General features: G+C 42.8%; 2 non-coding genes across 2 annotated transcripts; both read right to left on the bottom strand.

The window, feature by feature from the left end:
* Positions 1-1,077: 1,077 nt before the first annotated feature.
* Positions 1,078-1,184, bottom strand: LOC112087418. Its single transcript, XR_002900100.1, has one exon. It is a non-coding gene; the product is annotated as a small nucleolar RNA R71 (small nucleolar RNA).
* A 17,548-nt stretch (positions 1,185-18,732) lies between these two features.
* Positions 18,733-18,839, bottom strand: LOC112087396. Its single transcript, XR_002900078.1, has one exon. It is a non-coding gene; the product is annotated as a small nucleolar RNA R71 (small nucleolar RNA).
* Between the last annotated feature and the right edge of the window lie 1,421 nt (positions 18,840-20,260).

Genomic DNA, 20,260 nt, shown 5'->3' with positions numbered 1-20,260 from the left:
GATGTTTATGTTGAATGGTTTGCTTGATCATATGATTCATTAGATCATTAGTTTATCACTGAAGGCACCCTAATCCACTATCATGTCTAAGACCTTTCACATCATCATTCATACATTCTCATCATTTGCCATTGTTTAGTTCTTGTTTAATCATTTCATTAGTCTTTAATCCTGTTTAAGTTTGTAGTTGTCTCTAGTTAACCAAACCACTCTTGTTTGCTTGAATTAAGAACCTGATTACATAGCTTAGTGTCTATCACCACATTCTTGGATTGATAAACCCCGTGTACTACAAGACAGGGGATTGATAACCTCTACAAAGAGCCTTGAAAACTCTTAGTTATCAGTTGGCGCCGTTGCCAAATTGTGGTTGTTTAGCATTAAGCTTTGATCTGTTCTTGAGATCAAGTGCTTACTTTCTTGTTTTTACTGATTACTTTCAAGTTCTGTTTGTGATTTCAGGTGTATGAACACCAGGTCTAGATCAAGAAGCTGTGGTCCACCTTTCCCTCTCAACGACAATATCAATCTTTTGGTACCAAGGAGAAGAAGGGACAGGCGTGGAAGACAAGTTGATCCGGCTGACATGGAAGAACAAAGAGAGCACGTGGTGGATATAGAACAACCGGTTCAGGAGCAACAGGCTCAGGGTAATGGAGCTGGTAATGGAGTTGGTCAAGGGCTTCATCAGGGTAATGTTCATCAGGAATAGATGCATCAACAACAAGCTTATGTCCACCAGGGACAAGCTCAAGCTCATCAACAGAGGCATCAGGCCAATGCACAGCAAAGACAACAGGTGCAACACCAACACCAGCCCTTCCAACACCAGCAAAGAAGATATGAGCAACCCCAAGTCTATGTTGGAGAGAATGACAGGGCCAATGCTCATCAATATGGAGCTGGAATTCAGGCACCACCTGTGCAAAACAACAACTTTGAAGTGAAGGCATCATTGTTGAATATGGTGACAAAGCTCACCAATGGGAAAAGAATCTTCCAAGAGGCTCCATTCAAACTTGGGAGCAATGCAAGCAAGCCTTCTTATCTAAGTTCTTCTCCACCTCAAGAACTGCAAAACTGAGGAACCAAATCTCTAGCTTCACTCAGCACAGCAATGAGAGTTTTGGTGAAGCATATGAGAGATTCAGGAGCTACACAAACCAATGCCCACACCATTGGTTTAGTGAGGCTTCTCTTCTCAGCACACTTTGTAGAGGAGCTCTTCCTAAGATTAGAAACCAGCTGGATACTGCTTCCAATGGGAACTTTCTGGGTAAAGAGATACATGCTGCTTTAGAGCTAGTTGAGAACTTAGCATTGAGCAATGATACTTATGGTGAAGACTATGACAGATCAAATAGGTCTGAAGGGTCAAGCTCAGAACAGAGGCTCAGCAGAGAAGTAAAGGAGTTGAGAAGTGAATTAGACAAGTTGAAGTTGGTAACTCAGAAGCCAATGCATTTTGTTGGAGAGTATGAGGAACTATCTCAAATCTTTGAGAACATAAGTGAAGAGGGTCTCACCCAAGAGGAACTTAACTACATTGGGAATCAGAGGTTCCAGAGATATCAGTATGGTAATGCCAATCCAAACCTTTCTTACAGGAACACCAATGTAGCAAACCCATAAGACCAGGTGTATCCCAATTCTCAAGCTCCACAGAACTTTGTTCCCAAGAACAACTTTCAAGGATCTTTTCAACAAAAAAATCAGTTTGCTCAGAATCAATGTTTTGGTCAGCAACAGCAACCTTTTCAAGGTCCTAGTTTCAGTTCACAACAGCAAAAGGCACCGCCAGGGTTTGATCCACCACAGTTCCAACAGCAGGAGCCGGTTCAACAACAGTTTCAGCCACCACCGGTTCAACAACAGCCACAGATGGGTACAGATATGGTTGGTATTCTGCAACAACTACTTCAGGGTCAACAGATCCTTGCAAGCCAGAATGCAGCTATGCAACAGAAAATCAAGGAACTGAAGCAAAACCAGGCATCAAGCTCAAGGAACCAAGGTCACCTACCTGGAAAACAAGAACCCAACCCGAAGGAATATGCCAAAGCCATTACACTGAGGAGTAGAAAAGGAGTTACCTGGTATTGAGAACAACAATGTGATCATTGTCCTACTGAGGGGGAGGCAGCCTTAAAAGATGATCAAGTTGCTGAGAAACCAAGGACATAAAAGGGTAAAGAGGTAGCAAAGGAACCAGAACCAGAGAAGAAATATGTGCCACACCTCCATACCAACCCAAGCTCCCATTTCCAGGGAGATTTAAGAAGCAACTTGTGGACAAGGCAAGAGCTGTATTTGAGAAGGCACTCAAGGAGACACCACTCACAATGCCTCTCATTGATGCATTCTTAATGATGCCAAAGATGGGGAAGTTCTTGAAGGATGCCATTCTGAACAAAACAAAAGAGCTTCAAGGCATGGTGGTACTAAGTCATGAATGCAGTGCTATCATTCAGAAGAAGTCCATTCCAAGGAAGTTAACTGATCCAGGGAGTTTCACACTCCCTTGTGCCATTGGACCTCTTCTATTCTCTGGATGTCTTTGTGATCTAGGAGCATCAGTCAGCTTGATGCCATTCTCCATAGCAAAGAAGCTGGGCTTTAGAGTCTTCAAACCTGCAAGGATTTCTCTTAGCCTTGCAGATAGATCAGTTAGATTGCCTGTTGGTATGTTGGAAGATCTACCTGTCAAGATTGGTGGTTTTGAGGTTCCAACAGATTTTGTTGTGCTGGAAATGGATGAGGAACCAATAGATCCTCTTATCTTGGGCAGGCCATTCTTAGCAACTGCAGGAGCTATTATTGATGTGAGAGGTGGGATAATAGAGCTTCAACTTGGGTCTGAAAAGCTCAAGTTTGATGTGAATGAGATGATGAAGAAACTCACCATTGAGGGTCAACGTTTCTATGTGGAGACAATGGATCAGTTGGCTGATGAGTTGCTAGAAGAGCTGAACACTGAGGATCCTCTTCAAGCTGCTCCAACTCAAGAACAAGGAGACAATGGGCTCTTAGCTGAAGCAAGTGAAAAGGGTACAAGTTGTATTTGGACAATGCTAGAGAGCTGGGTCCTGAGACAAGGTTTTTGGAGCTGGAACAAACTGGCTTTGAAGTTTTTGCTATCAAAGGATCAGACATCAGCCAAAGCAGCTTGGACCAGGATTGGAATGAGGCTGATGCACCCCCTGTTGAGCTCAAGCCTCTACCAACAGGGCTCAGGTATGCTTTCTTGGGCTTAAACTCCACATATCCAGTAATCATCAATGATAGCCTATTAGAGGATCAAGAGAGTGCATTGCTTAGTGAGATAAGAAAGTTCAGGAGAGCCATAGGATATTCTTTGGCTGATATTAGAGGGATCTCTCCTGACATTTGCACCCACAGGATCCACCTAGAGGACCAATCTATGTCCTCTATTGAGCATCAACGACGACTTAACCCCAACCTTAAGGAAGTGGTTAAGAAGGAGATACTAAAACTTCTTGAGGCAGGGATAATTTACCCAATCTCTGACTCAAGATGGGTGTCTCCTGTTCATATTGTGCCCAAGAAGGGTGGGATCACAGTGGTTAAAAACGAGAAGGATGAGCTTATAGCTACTAGGACTGTCACAGGACACAGAATGTGTATAGACTATAGAAAGCTCAATGCAGCCTCTAGGAAGGATCATTTTCCTTTACCTTTCATTGATCAGATGTTAGAGAGGCTTGCAAACCACCCCTTCTTTTGTTTTCTCGATGGGTACTCGGGGTTCTTCCAAATTCCCATAGATCCCCGGGATCAAGAGAAAACAACATTCACATGCCCTTATGGCACATTTGCATACAGGCGAATGCCTTATGGTCTCTGTAATGCCCTTGCCACTTTTCAAAGATGTATGATGCACATTTTGTCTGACATTATTGAAGAGAAGGTGGAGGTGTTCATGGATGACTTTAGTGTCTATGGCTCCTCCTTCTCGGATTGTCTCTCTAATTTGTCACAGGTCTCGGAGAGATGTGAGTAGCATAACTTGGTGTTGAACTGGGAGAAGTGCCACTTCATGGTGCAGGAAGGAATAGTTCTTGGGCACAAGATATCTGAGAAGGGCATAAAGGTTGACAGAGCAAAAGTAGAAGTAATGGTGAACCTGCAAACCCCCACTTCAGTCAAAGGAATAAGGAGTTTCCTTGGGCATGCAGGGTTTTATAGAAGATTCATCAAAGACTTCTCAAGAATTGCCAGGCCCTTGACAAGGCTGTTGTGTAAAGAAGTGGATTTCAACTTTGATGCTGAATGTGAAGAGGCCTTCAAGATGATCAAGGATGCATTAGTCAGTGCACCAACCAGATTGGTCCCTTCCTTTTGAGGTTATGACAGAAGCATCTGATTTTGCAGTTGGAGCTGTACTTGGCCAGAAGAAAGATAAGAAGCTTCATGTCATCTACTATGCTAGTAGAACACTTGACTCTGCACAAGAGAAGTATGCTACTACTGAGAAGGAAATGTTGGCAATAGTCTTTGCCTTTGATAAATTCAGAAACTACCTGGTGGGATCAAAAGTCATTGTATATACTGATCATGCAGCTCTCAGGTATCTGATGACCAAGAAGGATGCTAAACCAAGACTATTGAGATGGGTTCTTCTACTTCAAGAGTTTGATATGGAAGTACAAGATAAAAAGGGTATAGAGAATGGAGCTGCAGATCATCTCTCTAGGCTGAGAATTGATTCTGAAGTGCCTCTTAATGACAGTCTTCCTGAGGAATCACTGATGGTGCTCCATTCTTATTTGGAGTTTGAAGAAGTGGACAGCATTCAAGAGAGGAGGATGCCTTGGTTTGCAGATATTGTGAACTATCTTGCTTGTGGAGTGGAACCACCTGAATTAGATGCTTACCACAGGAAGAAATTCTTCAGAGAAGTTCAAAGATACCATTGGGATGAGCCCTACCTCTATGTCCTAAACAAAGATCAGCTGTATAGAAGGTGTCTTGCTGAGGAGGAGATGCAACCTGTGTTGCAAGAGTGTCATGGCTCAGCTTTTGGGGTCACATGGGAGCATTCAAGACTGTAGCCAAGATTCTTCAGAGTGGGTTTTGGTGGCCCACAATGTTCAAAGATGCTCAGTTGGTTGTTTCATCATGTGATGCCTGCCAGAGGCATGGGAACATATCAAAGAGGAGTGAGATGCCTCAAAACCCCATTCTAGAAGTTGAGATCTTTGATTGCTGGGGGATTGACTTTATGGGGCCCTTCATTTCATCCTATGGGAATCAGTATATACTTGTTGCTGTGGACTATGTGTCCAAATGGGTTGAGGCCATTGCTTCCCCTACCAATGATTCCAAGGTTGTAGTGAAGCTGTTCAAGAGCATTATCTTCCCAAGATTTGGAGTCCCAAGGGTTGTTATCTCTGATGGAGGATCTCATTTTGTGAACAAGACTTTGGAGGGTTTGTTGAGAAAGCATGGAGTGAAACACAAGGTAGCTACTCCTTATCATCCTCAAACTAGTGGCCAGGTTGAAGTATCCAATAGACAGATCAAAGCCATTCTTGAGAGGACTGTTAGCTCAAGCAGAAAAGATTGGAGCAAAAGGCTAGATGATGCATTGTGGGCTTATAGGACTGCTTTTAAAACTCCAATTGGGACATCACCTTTCAATCTGCTATATTGGAAGAGCTGCCACCTTCCTGTTGAGTTGGAGGACAAGGCTATGTGAGCTGTTAAGTTGCTGAACTTTGATATCAAGACAGCTCAAGAGAAAAGGGTCATGCAACTCCATGAACTTGAGGAGATTAGGCTTGAGGATTTTGAGAGCTCAAAGATCTATAAGGAGAAGACCAAGACTTTGCATGATCAAAAGATTCTGAAAAGGGAGTTCAAGAATGGTGATTTGGTGTTGCTGTTCAACTCTAGACTTAAGTTTCTTGAAGTCAGGCCATATGGAGCTGTTGTGTTAGAAGGAAAGAATGGGCAAGAGTTTGTGGTAAATGGCCAGAGAATCAAGCATTATTTGGTTTCACAGAAGAAGGAGGAAGCTACATCAGTTCCCCTTCTTGATCCACCAGCCTGTTAAACAGGTTTCCAAATTCAAACTTAGAGACTTTAAACAAAGTGCTCTTGGGAGACACCCCAAGCTTATCCTTTGTAAATATGCTTTTGATCTTTTGATTCCTTTCTTTTTATGTTTTAGGATGTTTTGATGGGTTTGTTTAGTGTCTACAGGTTATAGGTTTGAGTCTGAACCCTTGGAAAGTGAATGCAAGATGAAAAGAGATGAAGGAATGGAGACAATCTTGTGCTCGGCCTTTGACATGGGTACCGGCCACGGTCAGGAACAAGGCGTGGCAAGCCTTTTTGCTTTGCCACGGGGAATGAATCACGGTCTCAAGACCAGGCCGTGGCAAAAGATGCAAGGGTTCGGTGATTGCCACGGGTAAAAGGGCACGGGACACAGGTGGCCGTGGCAAAAAGATATGAGAAGAGGACCTGCTTCGAGTTTTGCCACAGTGGGATGACATGAGATGGAAGGTGACCGTGGCAAAAGAAAAGAGGAACAAGCATTCATTTGGTTCTTGCCACGGCCACGAGACGCGGACATGAAGGTGACCGTGGCAACACAGAGATTAACAAAAGCCATTATTCGGGGATTGCCACGAGTGAGTTGCCACGGGAAGAAGATGTGGCCGTGGCAAAGCAGTGAGAAGTGTCCAATGTTCGGGGTTTGCCACGGCTACAAGACACGGGTTCAGGACCAGGCCGTGGCAAAATGAAAATGGAAGGACAAAGGGCTCAGACTCTGACACGGCCAAGAGACACGGTTAGAGATCAGGCCGTGGCAAAGCAATGAGAGATGTCCATTATTCGGGGATTGCCACGAGGGGATTGCCACGGGAAGAAACTAGGCCGTGGCAAAAGCAAAGGTGGAATGGCCGATGTTCGTGGAATGACACGGGCTACAAGACACGGGCTAAAAGGTTGGCCGTGGCAAAGAATAAGGAGGTTTGACCGGAAATGAAGATTGCCACGGGTGAGATTGCCACGGGGAAAACATTAGACCGTGGCAAGAGAAAGGAAAAGACCCAACATTCGGTATTTGCCACGGTCAAGTTGCCACGGCCACACCAAGACCGCGGCAAAGAAGAGACACAAACACGTTCTTGACACGGTCACGTGACACGGTCAACCAGGCGCTACCAGATTTTGAATTTCAGTTGACCGTACGGACGTTGACCGGTCAAAGGACGCGCCAAGACAGCTGTTCCCCACCTCTCTTTCTTCTTCATCGCGAGTTTGCTCCTTTCTCTCCATTCTTGAGCTTTAAACTTTCATATATCTCTCGTTCCTGCATCAAATTGAGAAATTCCAACTGCATTGAACTCGTAATCCTGTCTAGTTTCTTGCTGCACATTCGTTTTTCACTCGAAACTTGAAGATTCCAAGGTATTTAGTCTGTTAAAACTCACCTTTTCCATGCTTTAGTGTACTGTTCATGAACAGTAAAACAAATGGAATCGATTTTAATGGGTTTCTTGATACCTTGGAATCATTTTGTGAGTATTTTGCAAGTAGAATGGATAGGAATTTCATGGATCTTGCTTGAGAATAACCTGTTCTTGGAATTTTTGAGAATTTTTTCTTGAAATTCATCAAGTGTATCGATTTTTTTTTAGAATTGTGTTTCAAGCTGAGCTCTTTGTGTGCATTGCTTCTTGCCATTGCTTTGAGTTTACTGAGTTTTTAATCAGTTTAAAATACATTCTTTTCAAGAGAAATCGATTTGTACCACACATGAGCTTGGTGAATTTTGGAAAACTTTTGTTGTTCTCTTGCTTTGGTACTTACAACTGTTTGAGAAAATGCAGGATGGCAGGAACAAAAAGACAAGCAGCCATGGAGAAATCTAAAAAAGAGAAAGCTGGAGCTTCAGAGGATCAGATTATGCCTTTTGGGCATAAGGTTTTCAAGAAACAGAAAAAACAGAGAAAGCCAAAGGATCCAGCTGAGAAGAAAACAAAGAAGGTTGCTGCACCAAAGAAAACAAAGGCCTCTACTTCAAAAACTTCTGGTAAAGAGCTGGCATTGGTTGAGGTCGTTCACAGGACAGGAAAAGAGGTGGCTGTGGCTGAGGATGAAGAAGGAACAGAGAGTGATCCTGAAACAGCATTGAAGCGGGTTAAGAAAGCAAAGACAAGTTCTGAGGACAAAGAACCAACTTTTGGTGACTACTTTGCTATGTTCAAGGGTGTAAAAGTGCTGCAAACCAAGTTCCCTGATATGGAGCTGCTGAGAAAGATGGGGATTCTTGAAGAAGTTCAGCTCATTTTCAACAACATGGGATTTGGTGGATTCTTTGAGATGAGAGATGTGGCTCATGATGGTGTTACACAGGAGTTCCTTGCATCCCTTCAAGTTTGTGGGTATGGCCCAAGAGATGAAAGAATCAATGAGGGAAATGGTCTTGGGCACATAGAGTTCACAATAGATGGTACACAACACCATGTAAGCTTCAAGGAACAAGATGAGATCTTTGCTTTTCCAAGACCTGCACAAGAACAGACAGTGAAGTTCACATACCCTGATCACATGATTACTGACTTGTGGGATACAATTGCTTTTGGGAGCTTCAGGGGAGGAAGATGCAAGAGTTCATGGATAAGAAACCCAGTAATCCGCTATGCTCACAAGGTGCTTTGCCAAATGTTCTTTACCAAGCACAATGATGGAGTGGTGCATCTAGCTGACATGGAGCTACTGGGTATGGGTCTTCATCCTCTCATCAGTCACTTGAAGAGCAAGAGAGAGTTTCACCTCCCACATTACATCCCATCAAGTGGTGCATTTTTGGCACGCCAAATGCTGATATACAAGGACATTGCTTCGAGTGAGGGTAAAAGAAAGAAGCTCACTAAGTTGCACAATGGATGGCTAGTGACAAAGATTCTGAAAGCAAGAGGTTTTGTCTTTGATGATGTTGAGGTCAGGCCTGAGTTGATTGATGAAGCTACCCTCACCAAGGTTGGGTTTTTAAAGAAAGCAATGGTGAAAACTTCTTGTACACCTTCAAGCTCTTGAAAAATGAAAAGGTTCATGTTCTGTTGCCACACCCAGCCATCACCACTCTCACAGAAAGGCACAATGTCTCCTTTATTGTCCTAAAAGATCAGCTCTACAACCCAGCCATTCACCCTCCTATTCCCAAATGCAAGAGAACTGCTACTTCTAAGGGTAAAGAGCCAGTTGAAGAGGAGGACACAACTAGGACCGCTGGTTGTGAGAATGAGGAGCCAAGAGATTTTTAAAGAAGAATGGGAGCAGGGAGGTATCACTTAGATCCTTACTTTAGGGGTGAGCCTGACTATCACACAAGGAAGCTGTATTCCAGAGTTAACAGCCTTCAGAAATGGTGCAAATGGCAAGACAAAACGATCCAAAAGCTCGTTGATTGTGTTAGGCAGCTTAAGAAGAAGGTTAAGAAGCTCACACCTCCAGCCACCTCACCCAAACGAGATACAAGAGAAGAGGTGGGAGAAAGCTCAGCTGCTCATGACCTTGTGCTACCACCAGGAAAAGAAGATTGGGTGAACCCGGCCACAGCATTCCAACCAGACTCACCTGAGAGCAGCCCACCTAGATACTCAACTCCATCATGTTCCACCTCCAACCCATCCCACTACCTGGGATCAGACCTCAGTGATTGAGGTAAACACTCAAAACTCTGTATATATGCATGTAGTTCTTCTTTAACCATTTTGCATTTTACTTGTTTGATTTGTTTTTAACTCCTTTCTCATGCTTTTATAACACAAGGGACTGTGTTATTTAAGTGTGGGGGAGGAGTTTCATCCTTTACTAATCATGTTTTCTCTTTTCTTATTTTACACTTTGAGTCTTGAGTCACATTCTAGTTGCATATTCATGTAGTCTCATCTAAGTGCATATAAAAGCCAAAAAAAATGGAAAAATCTGAAAAATTTTCACAAAAAAAATGATCATGTAGTTGCATTCTCATTTTTAGGATTGAGTCTAGATTGCATATGCATGTAGGTTGCATCTTGCAGGGAGTAATGATAGATTTTCTAGAGAGTACATCACTTTGAGAACTTGAACTGAATATGCTTGTGAATCTTTTTCTGTGCTTGCAAAGTCTGAAATGATCTGAATCTGAGAAGCAAGTTTGAATTGAACTCAACTCTAATTAAGTGAAAACCCTGAACTTAACTTGAAATTATCATTTGGTGCATTGTTTGAACAAGCTTGTGGATACCAATATACATATTTGAGCTAGAATCCTGTTTTTACCATCCTCTTCCTTAGCTCAAATAGTTGAATCTGCATAATAGATCAGTTTTCCTCACCCTGAACCCATCCTTCTTTCAAGCCAATTGTTTGTGTGTGATTGAGAGGCCACCTTGGACCAAACTTAGCAGAAAGTGTTAGGTTTAGGGCGACAAGGGCAAGTCTCATTGAGTGCTAAGTTCCATCATCAAGGAGCTGAGAGATTTGGCAAGAACTAAGTGTGGGGGAATACATGTTGGTGAGTGGAAAAAGGAGAGATGAGTGGAAATAAAAGGAGAATGGTGAGAACTAGGGGATAGAAAAAGAAAAGAGATCAGTCTTGGAGTTTTGGGTCAAAGAAAGTGAGCTCTAGTGTTTTGAAAAGAAAGAGTCTAGCCTCTAAGTGAAAAGAAAAGAAGCCAAAGAGCTCAAATGGTTTAAAAGAAAGAAAGAAAAAAAAAAGAGGTTAGAGGTTACAAAAGAAAGTGAAAAAAAAGAGCTATGGAAAGTTTGAACTCCAAGACTTGTGTATGAAAAAGAAAAGAGAATCCCCTAGTGAGAGAAGAATGAGTGTGAAAAGTAAGCAAGTGAGGAAACTTTGAGTAGAGTGTGGGGTGGGATGAGTCTTTGCCCTTGTATGCATAGGTTGCCTTTTACCTTTAGCATCTGCCAAAGTTTGGTCATTCATAGAGAGATCCTTATGCTGCATTGAACCCACTCAGGCATTGATGAGATCATTTTAGTCTCATAACCTCACCCTAGCCAAACTATGTTTGTTTAAACAATGCATCATTTGATCCACTTGGTGAAAAACTTAATGAATGTGAAAGAGTTGAGAGAGAGAAGAACTTGTGGAGATTCCTTGTTGAGTTGATATATATCTGAGTATGGCTTTGCATTGCATAATTGAGCATGAACTTGAATTCTCATTGTGATCACTTCTCTCAAAAAGGAAATGTGAACTCCCATGCATTCAGCCTCTCTCTCTCATTTGTTCTTGTTTGCTTGAGGACAAGCAAAGGACAACTAAAACAAACCCTAAGGACCTAAAATGCATGGAATAAAACATGATTTAGAATGAATTATGCAACCTAAATGATGCAAATAACTTAGGAGATGCATTAGGTCCCAATGAGTCTTTGCATGTTTTGAGTGTCTATCAGGTGTATTTGGAGCTGAAAAGATGAATCCAGGAGGTGGAATGGTGATCAAGGCTTAAAAAAGGGTGAAATGGGGTCTTTGGAGGTTATCGGCCATTCTCGCGCACCAGGAAGGTTTTTCTCGGCCAAAACGCGTACCGCGGGTGGATTTTATCGGCCATTCTCACATACCGCTAGTGGATTGTATCGGCCAAAATCTTCTAGTGCAGACACGTTTCCGAAATCGCCTGTCCGGGGAACCTTCCAGTCCGATTCAGTAGGCGGGTGATTCATCAAAGTTGGAGAGGATTGGATCACGGTTCCATAGCAAGTAGAATAATGGAATTCGGACGCGTGAGCAGAGAGTTCAGCTCGTCGGAAGAAACCCCTGTCTCGCTGCCGTTTTGGACCAAGCCGATGAGCTCTGAAGAATGCGAAGGACGGTGCACTTCCAGGCCTATTCAGTTTCCGTGGCCTTCATCAGAATCAGAGACATTTGAGTCTTCTTTCCAGAACATCCGAGATCATTCAATTCAGAGCTATGAGGAGAAAGATACGGTCTCCGGAATGGACACATGTATAGACGCCTCTCTCCGATCGTGTAAATGCACTGCAAAGATGAGGCCTCCAGGAAACCTTCCACTACCCAAGCACCAAAGCTTCCTTCACCAAGGTTGGAGATATATGAGTGATCTGTCCTCTGCAACCGGAATCACTAAATTCGGACAAGTATCTCATGAGTTACACTCTCCGGAATGCGAAGTGGTCCAGACAGCCCTGAATGACTAAGTTAAACATCGGCGATTGGCACGATCTTCATGCCATGGTCTACACTTGACCGTGGCAAACAGACAATTGGCTGGGAAGGACTTTACAAGCATTTGGGTTTTGACACGGTTTGAGTGCCACGGTCTGGGACTTGACCGTGGCAGACAAATACTTGGCTGGGAAGGACTTTACAAGCATGCGGGTTTTGACACGGTCTGAATGCCACGGTCTGGGACTTGACCGTGGCAACTTTTACACATCTTCGGCGTTTGACACGACCATTTGCCACGGGTTTTGGACGAGGCTTGTTAGACCGTGGCATCAAAATGCAGCCAAGAACATGCGAGAAAGCTTTGACACGGTGATGGTGGTGTGTTGTGGGTGTCAAGTTTTACCCTAATTGAAATCAATAGCCGCAAGTGCACAGCTGATCAATTGTAGTACTTAGGGATCGAATCCACAGGGAAGGAGGATCTTTTGCTGCAAAAAGCCTTTGAAATAAGTTAAAGTAAGGAAGTCTAGAACAAAAACGGTTTTGTGGGGGGTTTGGTGGTGTGTTTAAAATGTAAAAACGAAATATTAAAAGAGAGTACGGAAATTAAATGGTGTAATAACTAAACTTAATGAAAATGACAAAAAATAATAAAAACGGATATTCTAATGCTTAAATGAAAATGAACTAAAAAGGAAAGACAATATTGAACTAAAGCTTAAAGAAAATCGGTGTAAATCAATGGAGAAAAAAGCGTTGGGGTTCAGGAAAGTTTTCTCAGGGGTACGAACGATTCAAAACATTGCTAGAGAGTAAAATTGATAAGATCTTAGCTTAAACTTTTCGAACTGGAGTCACGGACGTATGAATACGCCACTGTCGTGATCATAGACAACTATCTCTCTCAACCCTGACCAGTAGGTTTCCACTCTGGCCCTGGAAGAGAAGAGATGCATTATGTTTAAGACTCGTCCTAATTCACAAATCTCCCATAGGTAGGTTTCCACTCCTATGTTTGTTTTGCTCTCCCAAACTAGATCTGATACCTGATGAACACTTTCTAATCACCAAGCATCTGGATCAGATTGTAGTTCATGACGCTACCCTCATGCAGTAAAAACGAATTCAGAAGAAAAAGTTCTAAGATTCAGCTCAATAGCCAATGGAATCCTCACCGAACATATATATCCCCATCGAAAATCCCTTAATCCCAACAATAAAACTACTCAGACATAATGAACGAAATCAAAGACATAGTATTAATAAGTAGAATAGAAATCGAAATTGAAAAAGAAAGAACAAGGGTTCAAGAGAACAAATCTCTCTCTCCCTAAAACCTAAAGCAAAAACAATGAAAGTATGAAGTAAATAATTCGGTTCTCTAAGGTTACACAGGATTTCTAGGGCTCCTAAGACATGTATTTATAGTGCTCAAGACCTCTCTGGACGTCACTTAGGGTTTCTCCAAATGTGGGATTCAGAAATGGGCTTTTTGGGCTTGGAGGTTGAAGACCGCGGTCGGGACAAGTGTGATCGCGGTGGATGAGTGGTTTGCCGCGGTCGGGATGCTCCTGACCGCGGGAAAATGCTTGTTGGCCGCGGGTGGAAGTGTTGGCCAGCTGGTTTACGGGACATCTTTCTCTTCGCGTATCTTTTGATTGAACCGTTGGATTGCCAAGATGTAAAGTGCACTGGAAAGCTGATACTTCCATCTTTAAGGTCTCCAAATTTGAGCTGGATCAGACGGTGAGAAGGCCTTCAATCAGGGGTGAATTTCTGATGGTTTGACTCTGAGCTGAAATCTGGTTTTCTATCCATTTTGTTAAGTTTTTCCCTAAGTTTCCTGAAAAGAGTCTTGGAACTACAAATACTAGAAAAACGTGATAAAAGTACTTAAAAGCAATTAAAAACATATAAAAAGTATTTCAAAACGATCCATAAAAGTGGTCAAAATACGGTGTTATCAACTCCCCCAGATTTAAACCTTTGTTTGTCCTCAAACAAAGCAAAAGCCTAAACTGGTTAAGTGAAAACAAAAATAGGTAATGCACAAATCTCATAGACATGAACTCCTAAACTAGGACCAAAGATAGTGCATCAATCCACAACTTAGTCTAGAAAATTCTCACCAAAGCACAAGAGATACTAGTCCACTTTTTCCGTCATACAAAACTTAGACAATTTAAATCTTGATTTCAGTCAACTAGCTCTCTACATTCATTAAGTTCAATAGTGAGTTCTCATTAAAGACATCATCCAGGGTAGACGGCGTTTGGCATTAAAAGGCTATTTAAGTGGTGGAGTTAAAGTGTTTCGGGTTACCTGAAGATTTGGAGGATGCAAGATAATATGCAAAACCGCAAGAGAGATAAGGACCTGTTGATGACCACAGTTTTCAATCACTTCTTCTTGCCAAATGTTGTTGCATAATCCTTCCTCCTTTGTTGTAAACAGCTGTTCCCCCAGACTTAGATTCTTTCCGGGAATCAGAAAAACAATCTCCAAAACTCCATAAAATCGAACTCCAGTTGCCTTGGGACTTAAAATTCGACCTCTCTAGACTCTCTAAGGCTTTAATCTCCTTTCTTTTCTTCTTTTCGGATTTTTTTTTTTTTTTTAGGAAAGGAAATGCCTTTTAAAGAGAGAGAGACTAAAGGACGAGATTGTACCAAAATTTGAGATTTTTCTAAGGCAAACTGAGCTTCCTCTTGTGTTGAATTCTTCCGGGAACTTTTCCGGAAAATCGCAGGTCTTTGTCCTTGGTGACTGAAAACTGCGTCGTTCCTCTTTCTCTCCAACGTTTTTGCACTTATCTGCATATAAGACAATAGAAAACAAGAGTGCATGTGGTTTGAAAGAGGATTGGTTAAGGTGGGGAACTAGCTAAAGATGAACTAGCCATTCAGGATCAACAGAGAGTGGTAAAAGGATAAAGGAGTCCTGAATGTATGATTCGTTTCCCTGATCTAATGCTTCAATGAGAAAATTAAGTCCAAATTAAGTCCAATTAAGTCCAAATAAAACAGAGCTAGTGTATCCCTTCATCTAAATTGAAATCATTCAAATTCCTCTGGGGTACTTTGTTTCAAATGTGCTTAGCTACCGCCTAGTCTAGTCCTAAATCATGAATGAGCATGTCACTAGGAACAGTCTAAAGCACACAGTCAACTATCATTGATTCATGTTCACCATTCCCTTTAAAACGTATTTTGTTTTGAAAACCGATTTTGAAAAACATTAAGGAAAATGCAAAAAATGTAGATAATGCAAGACTCATGAAAGAAAAGTGGTTAGAAAGGGATGAAATCCTCCCCCAGACTTAAATCACACTGTCCTCAGTGTGAAACAAGTCGAGATTGGATGAGAAAAATGCATAGATAATCGAATTGGTAAGGACAAAGAGAACTTACCTGGATCCGGGATGCTGGTGGAGATGAACCGGATTCATTCGAAGGGGTTTGTGAAGGTGATTAGGTGGTGATGAAGGTGGTGGAAGGTGATGAATGAGGTGGAGGGTGATTGGTGAGGTGGAATGGGGTGAAAGGGGTGGTTTGGGTCGGGTTTGGATCTCAACGACCAAGTGCCGCGGTCAGGGGCTGCACGACCGCGGCAATCAAGCACTTGGCCGCGGTCAGGACTACGCGACCGCGGCCGACAGTAGGTTTCCCGCGGTCAGAACACTTGCGACCGCGGGGGCTTATATCACGGCCTCTTCCTGGTTCTCCTTGGTTCCTGCTGGGCCGAGCAGTCAGGTACCATACTTCTTTTTGGTTTTTTCTGGTTTTTTGATTTTTTTGGCTTTTTTTGTTTTATAAGAAACACCTGAAACTAAGAAAAAGAAAAAGATCAAAAGAAAAAGAAAGAAAAATTCTAAAGAAAACAATACCTAAATGGGTTGCCTCCCATTAAGCGCTTTTGTTTTAAGTCGTTTAGCTCGACTTTTGGTGTTGGACGTGACTTATTCCAATGAAGAAGACCTTGTCCTGAGACAAGTCTTTTTCGACATCTCCTTGCTTTGCTTAGCAGGTTCTTCGTCACTCCAAAGTTCTTCTTCAAACTCTTCAGTTGAAGAACGTTTTCCTGCTTTGTTGTTGTATGGGACAGCTTCTGTGAAGACATCTTTGTCGATATTAGCAAATGAAATCCTCCGGTTTGGCCAGTCCATTATAGCTCCGGAAGTTGCTAGAAAAGACCATCCCAGAATCATTGGATATGTTGCATCTCTCGTTTCGACAATGTAGAAGTCGACAGGCACTATGCAATCTCCTATTCTCAAAGGAATTTTATGAGCTATTCCTTGAGGTGTTGCATTAGAATCATCAGCTAGGCTAATCTTTGCTCTAGTCCTGCGCAGGTGTCTTATACCAAGTCTCAAAGCAATTGCCTTGGACATCATGTTAAGACAAGCTCCAGAATCACATAGCACGTTTTTAAACATTTCTCCTCTAATAGAACAAGAGATAAGAAACTGACCTACACCATCGATTTTGTGAAATGTTCGAACAGGTTTACCTTTTCTTGCATGATTGAACAAGTCTTCTATTTCAGGGATTGATTCCTTGCTCTCACAGAAGTAGTGGCCTATCATAAAGTCCTTGCAAGCTCTGGCAAACGTGATTCCTTCAGGTAAATTTTGAACCACTTCATTGAACTCATCGAGCTTCTCCTTGCTGATTTTGTTGGTGTAGTGGCTGCAGTCTTCCGGTCTTTGGAGGTGGATTGAATAAACAGCAGCATCAGGTAATGTTCTGGGAAAAGTCAGACGTCTGGCCCTCCCAAAGTAGGTTCGAATATCATGCTTTGTCTCCTTGCTGTACCTAAAGAAAACTTGCAAACAACCAAGATGCCATATATCATCGAAACCTGTGTAAAGAGGGATCGATTTCACAAACTTGTTAAATTCAACGAGCCTTTCTCTGGAGATTGGTGCTCTTAATTCCACCATTTTGTCTGGATTCCCTCCTTCTATGAACAGACGATAGTCTTCATCTTCGAGGTAGTGCCCTTCATATTCATCTTCATATGCTAAGACAATGTTGCAAGGGAGTACCTCATTTTCTTCTTGAGATGTCTTGGAGTTGATAGCATATACCGTCTGCTCCTGAAGAGGGGTTTTGACAATCCCAGCAGATGTATCAGATGAGCATTGACCTGTAGGAGTTGAAAAGGGCTTAAGGGCATCTGAAGGAGTGCTGGCCGCGGGTAGAAGCTCCACGACCGCGGGTGAAGAGGGCTTTGCCGCGGTCAGGATGCTCACGACCGCAGCTGGAAGCTTATTGGCCGCGGTCACGCGAGTTCCGACCGCGGGAATGGGGCTCCGAGTCGTTTCTTCAGTTTCGTCTGCTCCTCTGCCATCTGAACCGATTCCTGCACCTTATAACTCCGTCTTCTCCTCCTTTAGGCTAAGATCTTCGATGAGAAGCGTCGAACCTGACCGCGGAAAAATGCTTGTTGGCCGCGGGTGGAAGTGCTGGCCAGCTGGTTTACGGGACATCTTGCTCTTCGCGTATCTTTTGATTGAACCGTTGGATTGCCAAACTGTAAAGTGCACTGGAAAGCTGATACTTCCATCTTTAAGGTCTCCAAATTTGAGCTGGATCAGACGGTGAGAAGGCCTTCAATCAGGGGTGAACTTCTGACGGTTTGACTCTGAGCTGAAATCTGGTTTTCTATCCATTTTGTTAAGCTTTTCCCGAAGTTACCTGAAAAGAGTCTTGAAACTACAAATACTAGAAACACGTGATAAAAGTACTTAAAAGCAATTAAAAACATAGAAAAAGTAGTTCAAAACGATCCATAAAAGTGGTCAAAATACGGTGTTATCACACGGTCAGGTTGCCACGGCCACACCAAGAACACACTTGACCGTGGCAAACCCATCTTCACCCACCAAGACCGGGTCAGTACCCGGTTTGTTTCGGGTTGACCCGGTCGCCCAAGACACCTATATATTGCTTTTAGACCTAATTTGGAGAGAACCTTTTATCCATTTTTAGCCTTTTTCCCTTTTTGTGAAAGACAACTTGATACACCTTGTTTTTAGAGTTTAATACCGATTTGAAGTTTCTTTTCATCTTGTTCCATCATTTCTTATCATCAAATCACACTTCTAATCATGATTAACAACACATCTTGCAAAGGATCTAGTGTGTTGATCATGATTAGTGAGTAATCTCATATTAAGGTCTTAGATATGTAGATTAGGGTGCTTAAGTGGTAGATTAGTGAGCTTAGGGGTTAGATCATGCATATTCCATTCTCTACAACTTGTTCTCTATGCTTAGGGCTTAGGGCTTAGTGTCTATCACCACATTCTTGGATTGATAAACCCCTTGTACGACAAGACAGGGGATTGATAACCTCTACAAAGAGCCTTGAAAACTCTTAGTTATCAATGGCGTGTCAGAAGATAGCTTCAAGCTACGCCTGTTCCCATTCAGCCTCGGTGATAAAGCTCACCAGTGGGAAAAGAACCTCTCGAGGGGCTCTATACAAACATGGGAGCAGTGTTAACTGGCATTCTTATCAAAGTTTTTTTCCTCATCACGCACGGCTAAGCTCAGGAATCAGATCTCAAGTTTCAGGCAGCACAATAATGAGAGCTTTAGCGAAGCTTGGGAACAGTTTCGAAGCTATACAAACCAATGCCCACACCACGGCTTCTCAGAGGCATCCCTCTTGAGTACTTTATACCGAGGTGCACTCTCCAAGATCAGAAACCAACTCGATACAGCTTCAAACGGAAATTTTCTTGGGAAAGAGATTAATGCGGCAATGGAACTAGTAGAGAACCTAGCCATGTCTAATGACACATATGGAGAAGACTTTGATAGAGCAAACCGTTCAGAGGGATCTAGTGATGAACAGCGCATGAAGAAAGATATAAGAGAGCTTCAGAGCAAGCTTGACAAGGTTTTAATGGCGACTCAAAAGCCAATACACTTCGTGGGCGAGTTTGATGAGCAAGGGCCAAGTTTTGACAATGTTAATGAAGATGGTCTAACTCAGGAGGAACTGAATTACATAGGGAATCAGCAGAGGTATCAGCGGTTTAACAACTACAGCAATAACCCAAACCTCTCTTACAGAAACCCAAATGTAGCTAACCCTCAAGATCAAGTATACCCTGCTCAACAACAACAACAAAGCTATGCCCAAAAAGCTCCTTTTCAGAATAACTTTCAGCCCAAGCAACAGTTCAGTGGGCAACAGCAAGGCTACACTCAGCAGAATCAAGCGGCTCAGGGTAACAACTTCAACAGCCAACCGCAGCAACACAACTTTCCACCAGGGTTCACTCCGCAGCCGATGGGTAATCAGCAACAGATTCAGGGAACGGGTCAGACTCAGATGGGAACCGATGTCTGTGGGATTTTACAGCAACTGTTACAGGGTCAGCAGAGGGTTGAGAGCCAGCATGCAACAATGCAGCAAGATATCAGAGAGCTTAAGCAAAACCAAGCCTCTACATCATCAAGAGGTCCGGCTTTACCAGGTAAGCTGGAGCCAAACCCCAAGGAGTATGTGAACGCCATCACATTGAGGAGTGGTAAATAACTACAAGCTCCAACGCCTAAGACAAAGCTCATTGAGGCTAATGAGCAACTAGAGGGGGAGGCAGCCTCAGATGATGCGCATAACGATGAAGTGTTAAAGATGGAACCGGTTAAAGACAAAGGTAACAAGGTGGAAAAGATACCTGAGCTTGAAAAGCCATACGTTCCACCACCACCTTACTAACCCAAGATACCATTCCCAGGGCGTTTTAAGAAGAAAATCTTAGACAAAGCCAAGGCGGTCTTTGAGAAACACTTGGAGAACACGCAACTTACCTTACCCATCATAGACGCTTTCTTAGCTATACCACAGCTTGGAAAATTTCTAAAAGATGCGATTCTCAACAAGAAAAAGCAGCTCCAGGGTATGGTAATTTTGAGCCATGAGTGCAGCGCTATAATACAAAGAAGATCTATACCAAGAAAGCTATCCGATCCGGGCAGCTTTACTTTACCGTGTGCCTTAGGTCACTTGAAGTTCTCAAACTGTTTATGTGATCTAGGAGCTTCTGTGAGCTTAATGCCGT

This window comes from Eutrema salsugineum, unplaced genomic scaffold, assembly GCF_000478725.1.
Source record: "Eutrema salsugineum unplaced genomic scaffold, Eutsalg1_0 scaffold_18, whole genome shotgun sequence".
Taxonomy (NCBI): Eukaryota; Viridiplantae; Streptophyta; class Magnoliopsida; order Brassicales; family Brassicaceae; genus Eutrema; species Eutrema salsugineum.
This window is presented reverse-complemented; position numbering and strand designations above follow the sequence as displayed.